Below are 11,555 nucleotides of genomic sequence, written 5' to 3'. Positions count from 1 at the left end.
ATATTCATATTTTTAACAAATTTCAATTGTTACACTACTATTAATTTACTATCAATTACATTTTATTTTCATTACAAACTACATTGCATAAAATCATTATCATTATCAGAATCTTCAAGTCCATGTTCAATGTAAGATGTTGAAACTTTCCCAAATTCCAAAAATGTTAATTAATGTCTCAGTATGCTTTGAGTGATCTACTATTATACTGCCATCTAAAAAAAAAAAGTTATATAAATATATATAATGGTTTGAGAAATTATAATAATGATGATTGATGAGCAATAAAAGATAATAAAAATCTACCAGAGTGTTGTGTTGATTTTTAATGAAAAAAAATGTATAAAAGAAATATACTTGTAGAATAAGTTAAACTTGCTGATTTTCGATATGAAAAAAAATATAAATTTGTAATATTTGTATAAATTATTATGTTAAACCATGCTTCATACAGTTTATGAAGTATCAGCTTCAATGAAATATATGAATGTTAATAATGGTAAATAAGAATCATTTTCACAATCTAGTAGTCAAGGTTTTAAGACACTAACATGAGAATTGAGTGTTATATAAGCAGTCAAAAATATGAATTTGTAATATTTGTATAAATTATTATGTAATGCCATGTTTTATGGTGTTTATGATGTATCAGCTTCAATGAAATATATGAATGTTAATAATGGTAAATAAGAATCATTTCACAATCTAGTAGTCAAGGTTTTAAGACACTAACATGAGAATTGAGTGTTATATAAGCAGTCAAAAGTATAAATTTGTAATATTTGTATAAATTATTATGTAAACCATGCTTCATACAGTTTATGAAGTATCAGCTTCAATGAAATATATGAATGTTAATGATGTTAAATAAGAATTATTTTCTTAATATGAAGATCAGGGTTTTTTGACCCTAATTTTATGTTATACTACTATTAATTGACTATCAATTACATTCTTTATTCATTACACATACATTGCATAAAACCATTATTATTATCAGAATCTTCTAGTACATTGTTCAATGTAGGATGTTGATACTTTTCCAATTGGTAGGAATGTGAATTCACGTCTCAGCATGCATCAAGTGATCTGCCGTACTACCATCTGAAATATGTTGTCGGTTAAATATGTATAATGGTTGGAGGAAAAAATGTCACTAATACATGCCATAATTGAAACGAAAATCTTTATATTACAACTAGAACCGTAAAACACTGAGCAATTCAGAAATGGAAATAATCAAACAAAAACTAACACACAAACATCATTCTTATTACAACATTTGTGAAACCACTTTGCAGTTGAAACTTAAATACTAATACGAATGTAAAACTGGAAATAGATATGAAATATAAATATATAACAGATGATAAGATATAATAATTTTGATAAGACAAAAAAGATCGTACAAATCTACTAGAATGTTTTGTTGGATTTGAATGTAAAATAAGTGTTTATAAAGAATACACTTGTACAATAACTGAAAATTGTTGTTTTTTAATAGACTATGACATAACCATACCTCAAAAATAATACTGATTTGAACATAATAATATCAAATCATTATCGAATAAAAGTTCTGTAAAACATCTATTAAAACTAGACGGTTTAAATTATAATACTTTAGTTTATGGTTTGATGAAATCCTAATTATAAAATAAACGTAGTAATAATAAAAATATTTTTAAAGCTGAGGCATATTTTAAGAATGAAAATGAAAAGATCAATTTGTTTACCAATACTATATTCATATTTTTAACAAATTTCAATTGTTACACTACTATTAATTTACTATCAATTACATTTTATTTTCATTACAAACTACATTGCATAAAATCATTATCATTATCAGAATCTTCAAGTCCATGTTCAATGTAAGATGTTGAAACTTTCCCAAATTCCAAAAATGTTAATTAATGTCTCAGTATGCTTTGAGTGATCTACTATTATACTGCCATCTAAAAAAAAAAAGTTATATAAATATATATAATGGTTTGAGAAATTATAATAATGATGATTGATGAGCAATAAAAGATAATAAAAATCTACCAGAGTGTTGTGTTGATTTTTAATGAAAAAAAATGTATAAAAGAAATATACTTGTAGAATAAGTTAAACTTGCTGATTTTCGATATGAAAAAAAATATAAATTTGTAATATTTGTATAAATTATTATGTTAAACCATGCTTCATACAGTTTATGAAGTATCAGCTTCAATGAAATATATGAATGTTAATAATGGTAAATAAGAATCATTTTCACAATCTAGTAGTCAAGGTTTTAAGACACTAACATGAGAATTGAGTGTTATATAAGCAGTCAAAAATATGAATTTGTAATATTTGTATAAATTATTATGTAATGCCATGTTTTATGGTGTTTATGATGTATCAGCTTCAATGAAATATATGAATGTTAATAATGGTAAATAAGAATCATTTCACAATCTAGTAGTCAAGGTTTTAAGACACTAACATGAGAATTGAGTGTTATATAAGCAGTCAAAAGTATAAATTTGTAATATTTGTATAAATTATTATGTAAACCATGCTTCATACAGTTTATGAAGTATCAGCTTCAATGAAATATATGAATGTTAATGATGTTAAATAAGAATTATTTTCTTAATATGAAGATCAGGGTTTTTTGACCCTAATTTTATGTTATACTACTATTAATTGACTATCAATTACATTCTTTATTCATTACACATACATTGCATAAAACCATTATTATTATCAGAATCTTCTAGTACATTGTTCAATGTAGGATGTTGATACTTTTCCAATTGGTAGGAATGTGAATTCACGTCTCAGCATGCATCAAGTGATCTGCCGTACTACCATCTGAAATATGTTGTCTGTTAAATATGTATAATGGTTGGAGGAAAAAATATCACTAATACATGCCATAATTGAAACGAAAATCTTTTTATTACAACTAGAACGGGAAAACACTGAGCAATTCAGAAATGGAAATAATCAAACAAAAACTAACACACAAACTTCATTCTTATTACAACATTTGTGAAACCACTTTGCAGTTGAAACTTAAATACTAATACGAATGTAAAACTGGAAATAGATATGAAATATAAATTTATAACAGATGATAAGATATAATAATTTTGATAAGTCAAAAAAGATCGTACATATCTACCAAGGTTTATAGATACTACTAGTATAAACCTTGCATATCTACTAGAACGTTTTGTCGATGATGGGGCCAGTTGGACCCCGTGATAAGAGTTGGTACCTGTGATAAGAAATTATAGGTGATAACATAAATTAAAAGTTTGAACACTAACCTCAAATCGCAAAGATTCAAATTAATAGTTAATACCAACTATTCAACATTGTAAATAATTCTACTATGATTTTTGAGTATATAAATTTCTCAGAATGGTCCCCAGAACCAGATACATATTACATTATTTATCCGTCGTATTCTGTCGGTCGAAATTAATAAATTACTGTTATTCAACATTTTAACGACTTTAACGGGCAACGAATAACGATTACTTATTTTACGTTTGCTGCCCCTGGCTGGAAGTTTGGTTCAACATTTAACATAAGTAAAACTTGTGTATAATAAGTGCCTAAATCAATTGTTTGTAATATATTTGAATGTTTATTAATTAATTAATATCCAACTAGTAAGTACTACCTTTATTTTTAAGCCATTGGCGCAACTATAGACCTAAATAACAAATGTTTGTTATAGAATTTCACACATTATTACTTATTTGTATGTTGTACATTAACAACTTATATATTATTACACTCATAAAGTAAATAATTTCCTTATTATTTCAATATAAATATATAATACATAAATAGTAAATACTTTACAACTCATAATAAGTTACAAATTACATATATTTTATATTTATCAATAAGATCATTACATGTTATTTTAAAATTATTTTCCTTTTTTTTCTTTGTTAATCGTTTTAGTTGCACTGTGGTCTCTATGTTACACTGTCCTATAAATGTTATTATTATATTATTATCTTATGTGTTTTATGTTTTGTTGATAGGTACATGTTTAACATAATTAACAGTGTAACAACAATTCATAACAAAATTAGTAAGTTCCATCAATATTTGTATTTAGTCTAGTATATAAATTGTTTTTTATTTGCTGTGCGTATTTATCATATTGCCTTCAAAGCTTAACCTGGTGTTGTAAAATTTGAACAATTCCCTTATTAGTATTGAATCACTGATGAAAAAGATTAGTTTTAATTTTGAGAAATTTTTATTACTTCAAATACTAAGTTATATGTAAATGTATCATTATAAATAGAAATCGTGTAGTGGATATTTTTGCTTTGTAATGGTGTGTATGAAAACAAATTGTTTTTAATTATTGTTATTGTTGACAATATTATACCAATTATTTAATAATGATTAATTTATATAATAAACAGAAAGACAGTCTTTCAAAGATTGACTATTGTTGAAAATCAGTTCTTTTAGAATTACAACAGTACACAAATAACCTCACGGAAATTGTATAATTTTTATTTTCTGAATAAACATGATTTGTTATGTTTATGGTTGAATAATGTAAATTTACTTTTTTAAATTAGAAATTATACTTCCAGATCTGAAAGAAAAATACTACAAGGATTATCAGAGAATCTGTACAGTAACTAAACAGAAATGATGATCTGTTGATGTTTTTGAAGAGGACTGTTCTCCAAAATCATGACTATGTTCCACAACAAATTGGACCTTATCCCTTAGTACCTATGTTGTAAATACTGTGAATATTGTAATTCATTTAAATTTAATTTTCTACTTGTCCACTTACAAAAAATTATTCAACTGGGGAATTAATTGTACCTATTATTGTAGGAGGTCTGTTATTGTTCAATGTTATAAATTATAATATTCCTTTTATTATTAAATTATGTAATTTATTAAGTTTATTGTTATTGAATTATTTTATTTATAAAATTTACTGTTATTTAATTATATTATTAAGTGAGTAACTACTAGTAAAAAATTATACTTTATTTTTTCAAAAATAATGATTTTAAAATAAATTATAGAGTTAATAAACTAACGTACCCATTACATTTTTTTTTAAATACTACTTAAAAATTAAAAAGTGATGTTCTTCTTATTAAAATTAATCTTATAATGTTTATACAAAAACTGTATATAAGCATTTTCAGATCTTTTGGTTGCAGTAAGAACTATTTATGAGAATCTTTGTTTTGCTTTCAATTTTTAATCTTAACTATAAAAAATTGAGTAAGTGGGTGTTGCTTTGCTGTACAATAGGTTAATAATGGGTGTACTGACATTTAAATTCAATGAAATAAAATCATTATATCAGAAAAACAATTATGAACAAAGATGTTCTATCAGCCTATATTATTACTAAGTAGATTTGATGGCATTGTGAATAAGTAATTAATTTTACTATTGCATTAGTACAGAAGTAGGTTAAATTCATTTTTACAGGAAAAACAATGCATTTGAAAATGCCATTATATGTATAAAAATATAATAATATACTTGCTATATAACTTCTTATGAAGAATCATGTATACAATTTCCAAAACTTAAAAATAGAAGAAAGACAACTTTTAACTACGAAAAAGTTTGTTCTTTTTTTGCAATTTGATAGATAAATGTCAAGGTATAAACTTATAATACTTATAAAAACAAATCAAGACTTATGAATTATGATTATCCTTATATTACATTTTTAAGCTTTTTTACACAACAAAAAAAAGTTTTATGGACATTTGTGATCTGTGTTTTGTTTATATTTCAATAATATTAGTTATAGCCAGGCTGTCAGATCCTTATTTCTTTCATCAGTAGAAGGGGTTTATATAGGCAAGTTCTATACATTATAATTATTTTTTAAAAATAAAATATTGGTTGGTCGGTTGATTCTTCTATTATTCTATCTCTATGATACAATTTATTTTATAAATTATTTTGTCATACAGTACACCTCAAATAGTGAACGCATTATGTATTTTATTAATTTGGCATACAGATTTGAAGGTATTTTGTATAGGCAACCCTACCGCGCATTCAATATTTTCGCTATTTTCTATTTTCCTCATAAACTATTGCATAATATTTAAAAACTGTCGACTCATTTATAATTATATAACTGTCCAAATTCTGATTTTTTTATGAATTTTTGTCCAAAAATTCAATTTATTATTACGTTTTCAAAAATCTAACTTCAAAACTAAACCCTTTAATACTGGCCCCATCTAGATAAAATCTTCAAGGATCGACGCAGATGCGTCCCTAGATAATCTTCCAAATAGTAAAGGTTTTTCAACTTAATTATTTAGACGGTAAGTGGTGATTTAAATTTAAAGTTTTCAAAAAAAGAAATTGGCGGGAAATTTGGTTTTAGCAATTTCTTAATTTTAAAATTAAAATTCAACATTTTTAGAACAAAAATTTGATCTCAAGGTGTCACTGCATTGAACCTCGAAGATTTCGAAACGATACAACTATGAACTATAATATTAAAAAGTTAGTACTTCAAGTTGAATCTCAAAATCTATGGATGAATATCATAATAACAACATATTATATCATGTGTTAAAATAACGAGTTGTAAAATGCGAAGTTTTAGAAAAGTTATGTTGTATAACATAAAACTTTTTAAATATTTATTTTATTTACTTAATGCAAGTCTGCGTAATATTCAACATTAGGTACTTAAGTCAATTTCTTTAATGAATCTGGTTTCAAAGTAAATAATTATATTTTTCAGTTATAAAAGTTTAACATTACCCTAAACGGTATAATAATACTGAATCTTCTACATTTTAATTACCAAAAGCAACAAAAAAATTATGAAAAATTACGACTCGGTACAATTTGTAAGAAATACGGTATATTCGCAAACGTCAAAGTCATATAATATTCTATGTAAATAAAAAAACTACATTACTTATTATACGTACAATTACAAAAGGTAGACCTTAAACACCTTTTCAAAAGCGTAAATATTCTTAATTTCGTACTGTGTTTCATCATTATCTATGAGTACTATTATTACTTATTAGTACTGTATACTTGCATTAAATTGTTAAATTTTAGGAAGGCATTCATATTTAGTAAAACACTAGGTAAGTATACATATTATTTAGAAATAGTTTTTCATCAAATCATATCGAGAATCATGCGGCAATGATATGATATATTATAATTTTGAAAAATTCTTACGAAAAAACTATTGTCTCTACAGCTATAAAAGTTACGATCCTAAACAATGGTTAGGCCTCTCCAAAAATTACCCTGTAGTTGGGGTACCTTTAACCCCCCCCCCAAAAAATATATTTTTGAAAAACCTTAGTGGTCGTTCTACGTGTCTGAAACTCAATATTCTGGTATTTTTGAGGATTCTGATTAAAAGTGATATCTTTTGTCGAGAACGTAAAAGCCGTTTTTACCCCACTTTGGGGCTTTGGAATTCCGAAATTTGAGTTTTTTAGTCGAGTGTTACTCGGCCGGGTTTCGATGTAGGGGCATAGTTTCTTCACCAAAAGTTTTGTTTTAAGTTATTTTACATAAAATCTTTCGGTGGTCGGAGGGTCCTATGCCCCCCCTCATGAATATTTTGAAAAATGTTTATTTTTTTGTTCCACGTTTCTGAAATTCGCAGGTTCGATTTTTTGTAGATCGGTGATCAAAATCGGCGTCTTGTGTCGAAACTGTAAGAAACACTTAGACTTTGGGTGGTTAGAGCAATTTTTTTCTACGCACCGTTAAAAAATTTTTGTCAAAAATCGAACGGTACCAAAACCAAAGAAATCGGACGTTTTGTTGGGAAGTTATGATTTTCTTTTTCTTTTTTGGTACTTATAGATTTTACGTATTTTCTGAATTTTTTGAAATTGAGTTTTTGTTCAATCTTTTTGAAATTTGAGTGCTGACTTATAAATGCCATGACGAGTTATAAGGTTCTATGGTCAAAATGCCTAGGATCATTATTTACCCCGTAATCGGAGTGCGAAAATAGTTGAAAATCGAATCACTTGTTTTTTTGTATACACATACGTTTCTTTGTGGTATACCCCCGTATATCGATTTAACGAATTATATTTTAGAACTTTTTTTGAACTTTTTACTCGTTTTAGGTTTGTTCGCGTTTCAACGTTTGGCAATTACGCCATCAGCATAAAAAATAATTTATTTAGAAGTAATTTTTCATCAAATCACATCGATAATACATTTATTTAATGTTTATACCCCTCGTTTATATAAGCAATTTCGTTGTATATATGAGATACGACCATCATTTTTAAAATGTACGACGCAGTCAGTCGATCACTCGATCGTAAGCCATACAATTTTTAATAAGTCGTTTTACTCTAACACTATATTTTATGATCCTTCATTAAGTAAAACTTAATTAACTATTCAGTATTCGACTCGCAATCAATAAATTAAATTCATCAACCAAAATTGTGTTGATATTTGATTTTCATTCCTTAAGAAGAACCGACTAGGTACCAAACAATAAATTAAACAACCGTACAAGATCTGACTGGAACGGGATATAACAGTGTTATATATCAACTAGGTACCTAGGTATCAATAATTGTTCATATAACTGATGAACTTTGAATTTCAATCATCAAAATTAACGATATATACTCCTAAAAAATGCTTATAATTAAATGTATATTGTTGTGAATGTATAATAATAATATGACAAGTCTCAAAATGTATTAACGCTGAACAATAGGTATAGTAAATTACAAAATGACAAGTGTAATATTATGTTTTCTATTCAAAAATTTGTCATTGTTCGTTTGTAGATGAGGTTAATCCCACATAGAAGAATGATAAATGGTGAAATCTAAAGTTTATCGATAGAGAATTTTATGCAGATTCCATTTAAATGGTCAGTGTAATGAATTTTTCAGTAGTTAAATAGATAACTTTCAAAAAGCATAAAAAAGCCAAAAAACAATACAAAATTAGCTTTATCAATATTATCATATATTATACATTAAGATAATGAATTATTAATTAGTATAACCATGGTTTTAGTTTTATAAGATTACCACTTCGAATGTCTGATAAACAATTGCGGTTATGTTCAATTTTTACGTAAATAATAATTATACGTTAATTTGATAATTTGTATTTTTTTAATTTTACTTTTTAGTATTTACGTTCTAAGTAGTTAGTTTTTGTATAATTAAATAATATGTTCTTTACCCTGTACAGTATACAAATTACAGATTTAAACAGTTCTCTTTAGATGTGGTCTTCATCAGTCATTCTTATAGTCATTGTAAACAACCGGTTTGCATAATATGTAGATTTAATTAACAGTATAACAGTATAATTATTTTTACTTTCTAGGTATAATGTATCGATAAATAATTGAAACCATTGCAAAAAACAAGTTAAATTCATGCTATCTACAACATTCATATTCAAATCTTCATAACTTAAATCATGTAAGTTCTGTATAGTGTTCCTAATGTTCCTATAATGTAGTACTCATTTAAGGTTTATTACCTATTAGCATATCTGAAAGACTGAAACAGTGAAACAACTTAAGAGATACACTGACAAGATAATTATTTATCTTATAAAGTTGTAGTCAGGTGTTGGTTGATACCTGTGATTTTGTAATTGTTGGCTGATCAATTTTATAGTAGTAGTAAATGGTGATAGAATTACTATTTTATAATATTAAAAAGGTTGTATATATCTATATTGTTATTTTTTTACTTTTCTATATCAAGTATAGATAATAATAAATAATATAAGTATATATACTTTAGGTACACAACTATAACACAAAGATGTTTGCAGTTTGCTATAATAATATTGATTAAAGATTGGTTTCTATTTTACATTAAATTTCATTATAATATTGAGCTATTGAAACAATTTTCAAAATTATTTAGTTAATATAATTTTTTTTTCCTAATTATAGTTAGCAAGATACAGTAACTGAAGTATACATGTATCCAGGCCAATAAGGAGATTATTCTGTTTGGAAAAACATCTGAAAAAACTGTTCCTACTAACATAATTGTTTATCCGGTAAAGTAGAAGAGTTCATATTATCTGAATTACTATAGTGTGTCACTTTACTATTATAAAAGTTATTTTATGAATACTATCTATATTTTATTAGTCTGTATATTACAGCCATAGCAACACAGGGGATCAATGCAATTTGATACTGCTATTAATTATGTTCATAATTATTTAAGTTTTAATTTAACCCAAAACAATATTTTTAGATATTTATAGGCATTGTTACACATACAAAATAAGAGATTTAAATAATACATTCAATTTTATAATATTCTACTCTTTCTTATAGAGGAAAGAAATAATATAAATTTTTATGTTTAATCAATATACATAATACATTGTCAAAATGCATTTAATGTATACTTAAAATCAGTATTGTATTCATTGCTATCTGGTTAACTGTCTGCTATTTTAGTGTTCCTGTTTACTTATTTTTCATTTTTATCACAATAGTTTAAACATTTTAAGTAACCAGATATTCTATAATATTGTTATCATAATTAACAAATAAATAATACTACATTGGTGATGGTTATTTTACATTTATAATCAAAAAATGTATGCTTATGGTTTTATTTATATGATTTTGTTTTATTGTTATAGTCTGCAAAGAAGAGATTCCAGATAAATTAGTATAATAGTGACTAACATGGACTACTCAAAAAAGATGTGTTGTTCGCATACAAACTAATCGCTATCCAGCAAGTTGTCAATATTACTCTATTGATAAATATCTAATAATTAATTATCAAACAAAGTTTGTCGGTTTAAATGAAATAAAAGAAAACTTGATACAAATATTATTGTGACAATTAATATTATTTTTTTTTAATTTAACTCCTTATAAGGTGTAAAAGGCTTTTATTTATTGACTTTTAAATGTGTCAACAAACTAATTAATTTTATTATTATGATTTTTACACCATTTAAATCAAATTTCATCTATAAAAACAAAAAAATTGAAATAGTGACTTCTTGTATTATGGATATTTACATTCTTTTAACAAACTGTTTTGTATTCAAACCTTACAAACTTTACAAATTTACAACTTATATTTTTTAATATATAAATTAAAATTAAGTCATTAAATTTAATTTCTTATTTAATGACAAACAAAAGCAAAATATAACATATATATTTATATTTGGGCAATATAATTTTTAATAGATATATAAAATAACAGTTTTATAATTTATCCATAACTTATAACTGATGTGTATATTAACTTATACATTAAATATTTATAGATTTTAATCAAGTAAATGCTATTTCTAAGATTTATTTATGCTTTATAAATTATGTTGAGTTTACTACTGATATTAATATGTATGTATGTTTTTGAAACTGCATTAAAAAACGATAAAAAAAAATCACAAATAATTTTTAATGAATATTAAATTAATTGCATTGCATCAAATCCAACATATTATAAAAGAGTACAAACGAATACATTTTTTGTCATATAAGACATAATCAAAATTATTATGAATTT

The 11,555-nt window shown here is 25.0% G+C and overlaps 3 long non-coding RNA genes across 3 annotated transcripts; 2 read left to right on the top strand and 1 right to left on the bottom strand.

The window, feature by feature from the left end:
• Positions 1-1,727: 1,727 nt before the first annotated feature.
• Positions 1,728-3,080, bottom strand: LOC132927035 (uncharacterized). Its single transcript, XR_009661600.1, has 2 exons — positions 2,717-3,080; positions 1,728-1,958 (listed from the first exon to the last, which is right to left on the bottom strand). It is a non-coding gene; the product is annotated as an uncharacterized LOC132927035 (long non-coding RNA).
• A 451-nt stretch (positions 3,081-3,531) lies between these two features.
• Positions 3,532-4,832, top strand: LOC132927862 (uncharacterized). Its single transcript, XR_009661873.1, has 3 exons — positions 3,532-3,656; positions 4,041-4,090; positions 4,611-4,832. It is a non-coding gene; the product is annotated as an uncharacterized LOC132927862 (long non-coding RNA).
• Positions 4,833-9,378: 4,546 nt separating this feature from the next.
• On the top strand, positions 9,379-10,774 carry LOC132926799 (uncharacterized). The gene is made up of 3 exons (XR_009661531.1): positions 9,379-9,470; positions 9,956-10,065; positions 10,666-10,774. It is a non-coding gene; the product is annotated as an uncharacterized LOC132926799 (long non-coding RNA).
• Positions 10,775-11,555: the final 781 nt, after the last annotated feature.

The sequence above is a fragment of the Rhopalosiphum padi genome, chromosome 3 (genome assembly GCF_020882245.1).
Source record: "Rhopalosiphum padi isolate XX-2018 chromosome 3, ASM2088224v1, whole genome shotgun sequence".
Lineage (NCBI taxonomy): Eukaryota > Metazoa > Arthropoda > Insecta > Hemiptera > Aphididae > Rhopalosiphum > Rhopalosiphum padi.
This window is presented reverse-complemented; position numbering and strand designations above follow the sequence as displayed.